Below are 6392 nucleotides of genomic sequence, written 5' to 3' on the forward strand. Positions count from 1 at the left end.
AGGGCTCCTCTTAATGTGTGTAAAATGATGGTTGTCAGTTCATATAAAAGTGTTTGGTTTTATGGACTGGAGGGAGGTAAGAAGTATTATTATTACCAAGTGTTAAACACTATTGTACAGTACATCTGGTGAAATCAATCGAGTCACTTGTCTCTAAGCTTATTGTTTGATCTAGGGGTGAGTAGGAGTACCTATATAAGACTAGTTTAAAATATATATTCTTAAAATGTGGCACTGGTTCCAAAGCATCTTGATGAAGTACAACCATTGCGTGCCTTAAATTGTCCAAGGGAGAGATGGCAATGTAATAATGAATTTATTGTAACGGACAAGTTCACAGCTTGTTTTCCTAGCTAATTGTACATTCATACTTGCATTTTATATTCACTAGGTAATACATAGCTTAATAAATATTTAATAAATAACTCTGGCTACATGGCCCTGCATGTAGCCAGCAATGAGAAATGTTCTGTTGAATTTTCATTTAAAACAAAACAATGTCTTTGTTTCTTCCTCTCTTAGGTAAAAAAGATGTGAACTTCACCCATCATACTGGTTTACTTGGTTGAGTTTTACTATGTTCTGTACAGGTAAAAAAAAATTGGGTGGTCATAAAAAAGGTAAGAAAGTAACGTTGCGTAGAAGACAGTAATGAGACAAAAACCATACAACTAAAGCTGTAGAAGTCATACGTTTCCCTTAGATTAATTACATCATGCTTATAGTAGATTAACTTTGAAAAAGTGGGCCTAATTGTTCTTTATCGGCTGGATCGATGTCAAGGGGTGTCATCTGGGTGAGACCAACATCGTTGGAGTCACCTTGCTTCAGCTTCCTTCAGATTACATTTAAAGTACGATCAAAAAGACCAAAAGCATCACCAATGCCCAAAGTCCTAAAAATTTTTAAATAAGAAAATAGTTTTAAAATTAATTACTTGCATTATTTGAAAAATGCTGATTGTCTAACACTCATTTCAAAATCTCTCATTGTAATAAAATTAAAAGAACAAGAATTTCCCTGTGGCAACAAAACTAGAAATGAATCATCTGCAGTTGTAACGTATATTTTATTTTGATAATAGTACAATCAAAATATAATGCATGGTCTAAAAAAAGCAGAATTTACCATAATGAGCAATTTGAGCGTTTGCAGTGGCAGCGATAGCGTTTGCCCCTAAGTAGCAAAAAGAGTGATATGAGCAATGATGATGACAACAATGCTTAATAGTTATATCAATGTGTTGTGTAATACACCAATAACTTCAGGGGAAACCATACCTAAGAAGTGGATCCTGGTCTCTTCATGTAACCCATCCTGTTTTATAAAAAATGAAGGGGTGAATATAAAAAAATGTTGTACTACGTTGGTACTTGGCAGACACTAACAGAGGAAAGGTGAATTGTATTCATAAAGTTGACCTACCTTGGTGCAACCAATAGTTAATGTGACACTGGCACATTTACTAAGGATGACTTTTCCAAAGAACACGTCCTTGCATGGAGGAATGTATTCCTTTATCTTTACTTTACCCCTGTCGTTTTTATAAATGGCAATGGGCTGCAGAAAGAAAAATATCTTATCACAAGTCATGTCTAAATTAAAATGGCCCCTGCCCATCTGCATACTGTTGATGATACTATCAATGGTGAGATGTGAAAAAAGAATAAAGGTAATAGAAAATGCCTGACTTCACATTGCATCTACTTGTCATAAGCATATATGCAATAGTTTACCACTTTGCCAATGGTCCAGCTCTCCTCACATTGGGTATCCAAATCTTTAAACGGTGCTTCAAGTGTGACATTACCCTCCTGACATATGTAGGCAATTTGAATATCCTCTAGAGGGGCTGCGGACACTGAGACTGAAATGTGAACAATGAAAAGGACGAGTGGGATTGGAAATCCATTTAACACCAAGAAAGGATTTCAACCTAAATCCACTGTATTATGAAGTATACTAGGGAGAGTGTCAGTTTAATGGATGTGGTCACAATAGTGTGATGACCTTTCCTGAGACCTAAAACTTGAGTTAGAGCCCTAAAGCTAAGCTTTAAAATACATTTTCCAGAATGGCTGAAATTATAAAAACAATAGTTTTGAAATTAGCTCTCACGAGCGAAAATGAATTCCTGAAAACTGTGCACAACTGTGTACAACGTTATCACATTATTGTTCTCGGGTTTGGTCAAAGAGAATACATTTTAAAAACTGGCGTTCATGTTGGGCTCACCCCGCAACCTCATTGGACAATACCTAATCCCGCCTCTCACTTTAACTTTGCAACCTCATTGGACATAATTCCACATGTCAATCAACATTGTCCATCCGTTTGGTTGTTTCAGGTTAGTTCCCGTAGTTGCTATATGGTCTCATCAGACTAGTATGGCAAACGAGCAAGCGAATGTGATAATTTCATATAATAGAAAAGTTATAGTTAGTTATAGGTTTGTATCAACTGTCCTACTCCTCAAAAGTCATGTATTGGTTATATACACTACCAGTCAAAAGTTTTAGAACACATACTTATTCAAGGGTTTCTCTTTATTTTGTACTATTTTCTGTAGAATAATAGAATAATAGTGAAGACATCAAAACTATGAAATAACACATATGGAATCATGTGTAGAAACCGAAAAAGTGTTAAACAAATCAAAATAGATTTTAGATTCTTCAAATAGACACCCTTTGCCTTGAAGACAGCTTTGCACCCTTTTGGCATTCTCTCAACCACCTTCATGAGGTAACCACCTGGAATGCATTTCAATTAACAGGTGTGTCTTCTAAAAGTTAATTTATGGAATTTCTTTCCTTCTTAATGTGTTTGAGACAATCAGTTGTGTTGTGACAAGGTAGGGGGTATACAGAAGATGGTCTTTTACCAAATAGGGCTAAGTCCATATTATGGCAAGAACAGCTCAAATATGTAAAGAGAAATGACAGTCCATCATTACTTTAAGACATGAAGGTCAGTCGACAGGACAATGACCCAACACACCTCCAGGCTGTGTTAGGGATATTTTACCAAGGAGTAGAGAGATGGAGTGCTGCATCAGATGACCTGGCCTCCACAATCCCACGACCTCAACCAAATTGAGATGGTTTGGGATGAGTCGGACCATAGAGTGAAGGAAAAGCAGCCAATAAGTGCTCAGCATATGTGGGAACTCCTTCAACACTGTTGGAAAAGCATTCCAGGTGAAGCTGGTTGAGAGAATGCCAAGACTGTGCAAAGCTGTCTTCAAGGCAAAGGGTGTCTATTTGAAGAATCTCAAATATATTTTGATTTGTTTAACACTTGTTTGGTTACTTCACATGATTCCATATGTGTTATTTCATAGTTTTGATGTCTTCACTATTATTCTACAATGTAGAAAATAGTACAAAATAAAGAAAAACCCTTGAATAAGTAGGTGTTCTAAAACTTTTGACTGGTAGTGTATACCATTTGCCTACATGATGAATGATGATCACTGGCAATCAACTGCAGTGTTGGATTATTTCCCCATATCATGGAATACCTGTTTGAACATTTACATTTTAGTCATTTAGCAGACATTCTTATCCAGAGCGACTTACAGGAACAATAAGGGTTAAGTGCCTTGCTAAAGGGAATTTCAATAGATGTTTCACCTAGTCAGCTCAGGAATTCAAAAAGCCTATTGTGCAATATATTCCAAGATTCACCAGCAACACCATTTAGGAGCTAAAGGTTGTCAGCATAGTGTTTCTGATTGGGTTGACAATTATCTTCTAATGTATTTGTGTGGCTACAACGCCATCTTTAGCACAACATTTTCTGGTTTGCAGAGAAATCCATTGAAAGGGAGAAACACAACTACTACCGAGGTCTAATAGATTTCGGATGCTTTTTAACTTCTGATGCTTGGGTTTGATCGGATGTATTGTTGCATTTTTGCTGTAATCAAAATAATGCATGCAGCCACTCATCCAACTTGTTTCAGAGTGTGCATTCACTACATGACAGGAATGAGCACATAGATCTCACACACTATTTTATTTAACTAGGCAAGTCCGTTAAGAACAAATTCTTATTTACAATGACGGCCTACACCGGACGACACTGGACCAATTGTGCGCCGCCCTATGGGACTCTCAATCACAGCCAGTTCTGATACAGCCTTGAACCAGGGTGTCTGTAGTGTCGCCTCAAGCACTGAGATGCAGTGCCTTAGACCGCTGCGCCACTCGGGAGCCCAAAATGAAATAATGGCTGGTTAAAATGTAAAGATTGTGCCTTTTTCCGCTGGGAGAGGACTGTAGATTTATTATGCCGGTATAAGTAATATTGACACTGAGTCCAAAACGGGAGGCTTAAAAAATAACAAAGTCTTTTTCAATCCTCCAGAAAATCTCTTCAAGGTCAGCAGACTAACAGAGTTTTTTGGTCATGTCACACGACTCACTTAAAAACAAAGTTAAAATCCAGTTGGTCAGATCACATGGTATGGCACCGAATAGTGACACACTTCACACCGCTTCGATACAGCTACGACCAGAAGTGATTTTTGTAGCAGGTTAGGAGAGCATATTCGCTAACATTAACCTCAGAGAAATAGATTTTGTTTAACAAGTAATTCAATTTTTTTGTCAAAAAGGTAGGGGTAAAAATTTGACACCCCTAAAGATTCTCATAAAGTAGTCAAAGGTTTAGTATTTGGTCCCATAATCCAAGCACGCAATCACTACTAGCTTGTGGCTCTAAACTTGTTGGATGCATTTGCAATTTGGTTTGGATGTGTTTCAGATTAGGGATTGATACAGGGATTGAAATAGATGTAATTGTACTTTCTTGACATTGATCTACACAAAGTACTCCATAACGTCAAAGTGAAAAGAAAATTCTACACATTTTTACAAATGAATAAATATTTAATAACTGCCTTCTTATTTTCAAGCATGGTGGTGGCTGCATCGTGGTATGGGTATGCTTGACATCGGCAAAGACTGGGGAGTTTTTCAGGATGAAAAGAAATGGGATGGAGCTAAGCACAGGCTGCTTTACACCAGACACTAGCAGAGGAATTCACCTTTCAGCAGGACAATAACCTACAACACAAAGCCAAATCTACACTGGAGTTGCTTACCAAGAAGACACTGAATGTCCCCGAGTTGCCAAGTTACAATTTTAACTTAAATCTGCTTGAAAATCTATGGCAAGACTTAAATTGCTGGTCTGGCCATGATCCCCAAAACCTTGACAGAGCTTGAAGAATTTGAAAATAATAAATGGTCAATATTGCACAATACAGGTGTGCAAAGCTCTTATGAGACTTACCCAAAAAGACTCACAGCTGTAATTGCTGCTAAAGGTGTTTCTAACATGTATTGATTTAAGGGGGTGAATACCTATCTAATCAACGTATGTGAGTGTTTTATTTTTCATTCATCTTTAAGAAATGTTACACATTTTCTTCCACTTTAACATTACAGTATTTTGAGTAGATCATTGACAAAAAAGACAATTAAATCTATTTTAAGTCACACTTTGTAACACAAAATGTGAAGAAATCTAAGGGGGTGTAGACTTTCTATAGGAACTGTATTTTGTCATATTATAAATAAGAATAAAATATGTTTCTAAACACTTCAACATTAATGTGCATGCTACTATGATTACAGATCATTTTGACCCCTACCTTTGAGAGAAAAACCTATTACTTATACAATTGGTCAGAGAGATATTTTGTTCTAGTACAAAATATTATTTTTATATTATTTTTTGCATACAATTTAGCTCAGTATTTGAATTATTTATAATTAGTCATTATTGCTCATTTTTATCAAATACAACTACAACCACTGACTGATTCCTCATTGCTGTTGCTCTAAGATGGCAACTTATGATGTGCCAATTGAATCTCAACAAGGAAACAGTCAAGACTAGGTGCCCTAAAAAACCGATAACTATTACAAATTACTTTTCACGTGAGACTAATGGACATTTAATGACGAAGGTGCGTAAAGATGTCAGATTTCAGATATGACGTCACTGTTTTAGCAATATCCACAGAGTTTTGAAACTACAGCAACACTTTTGGTTTTTTAAACATGCCAGTGTTTTAGCTAAAATTGAGATCCTGTGCTAATGACAATACAAAAAAAAAGAGTAAAAGAGAGGAATGTACAATACTGTGAATTTAGCAAACGAGGAATTTGTGGTAAGTGCATGGGAGCCACCACCTTTATTTAACTAGGGAAGTCAGTCAAGAATAAATTCTTATTTACAATGACGGCCTAGGAACAGTGGGTTCAGGGGCAGAACGCCAGATTTTGACCTTGTCAACTCGGGGATTAAATCTAGCAACCTTTCAGTTACTGGCCCAATGCTCTAACCACTAGGCTACCTGCCGCCGCACCAACAATGCC

Source organism: Salmo trutta, chromosome 3 (assembly GCF_901001165.1).
Source record: "Salmo trutta chromosome 3, fSalTru1.1, whole genome shotgun sequence".
NCBI classification, from domain to species: Eukaryota; Metazoa; Chordata; class Actinopteri; order Salmoniformes; family Salmonidae; genus Salmo; species Salmo trutta.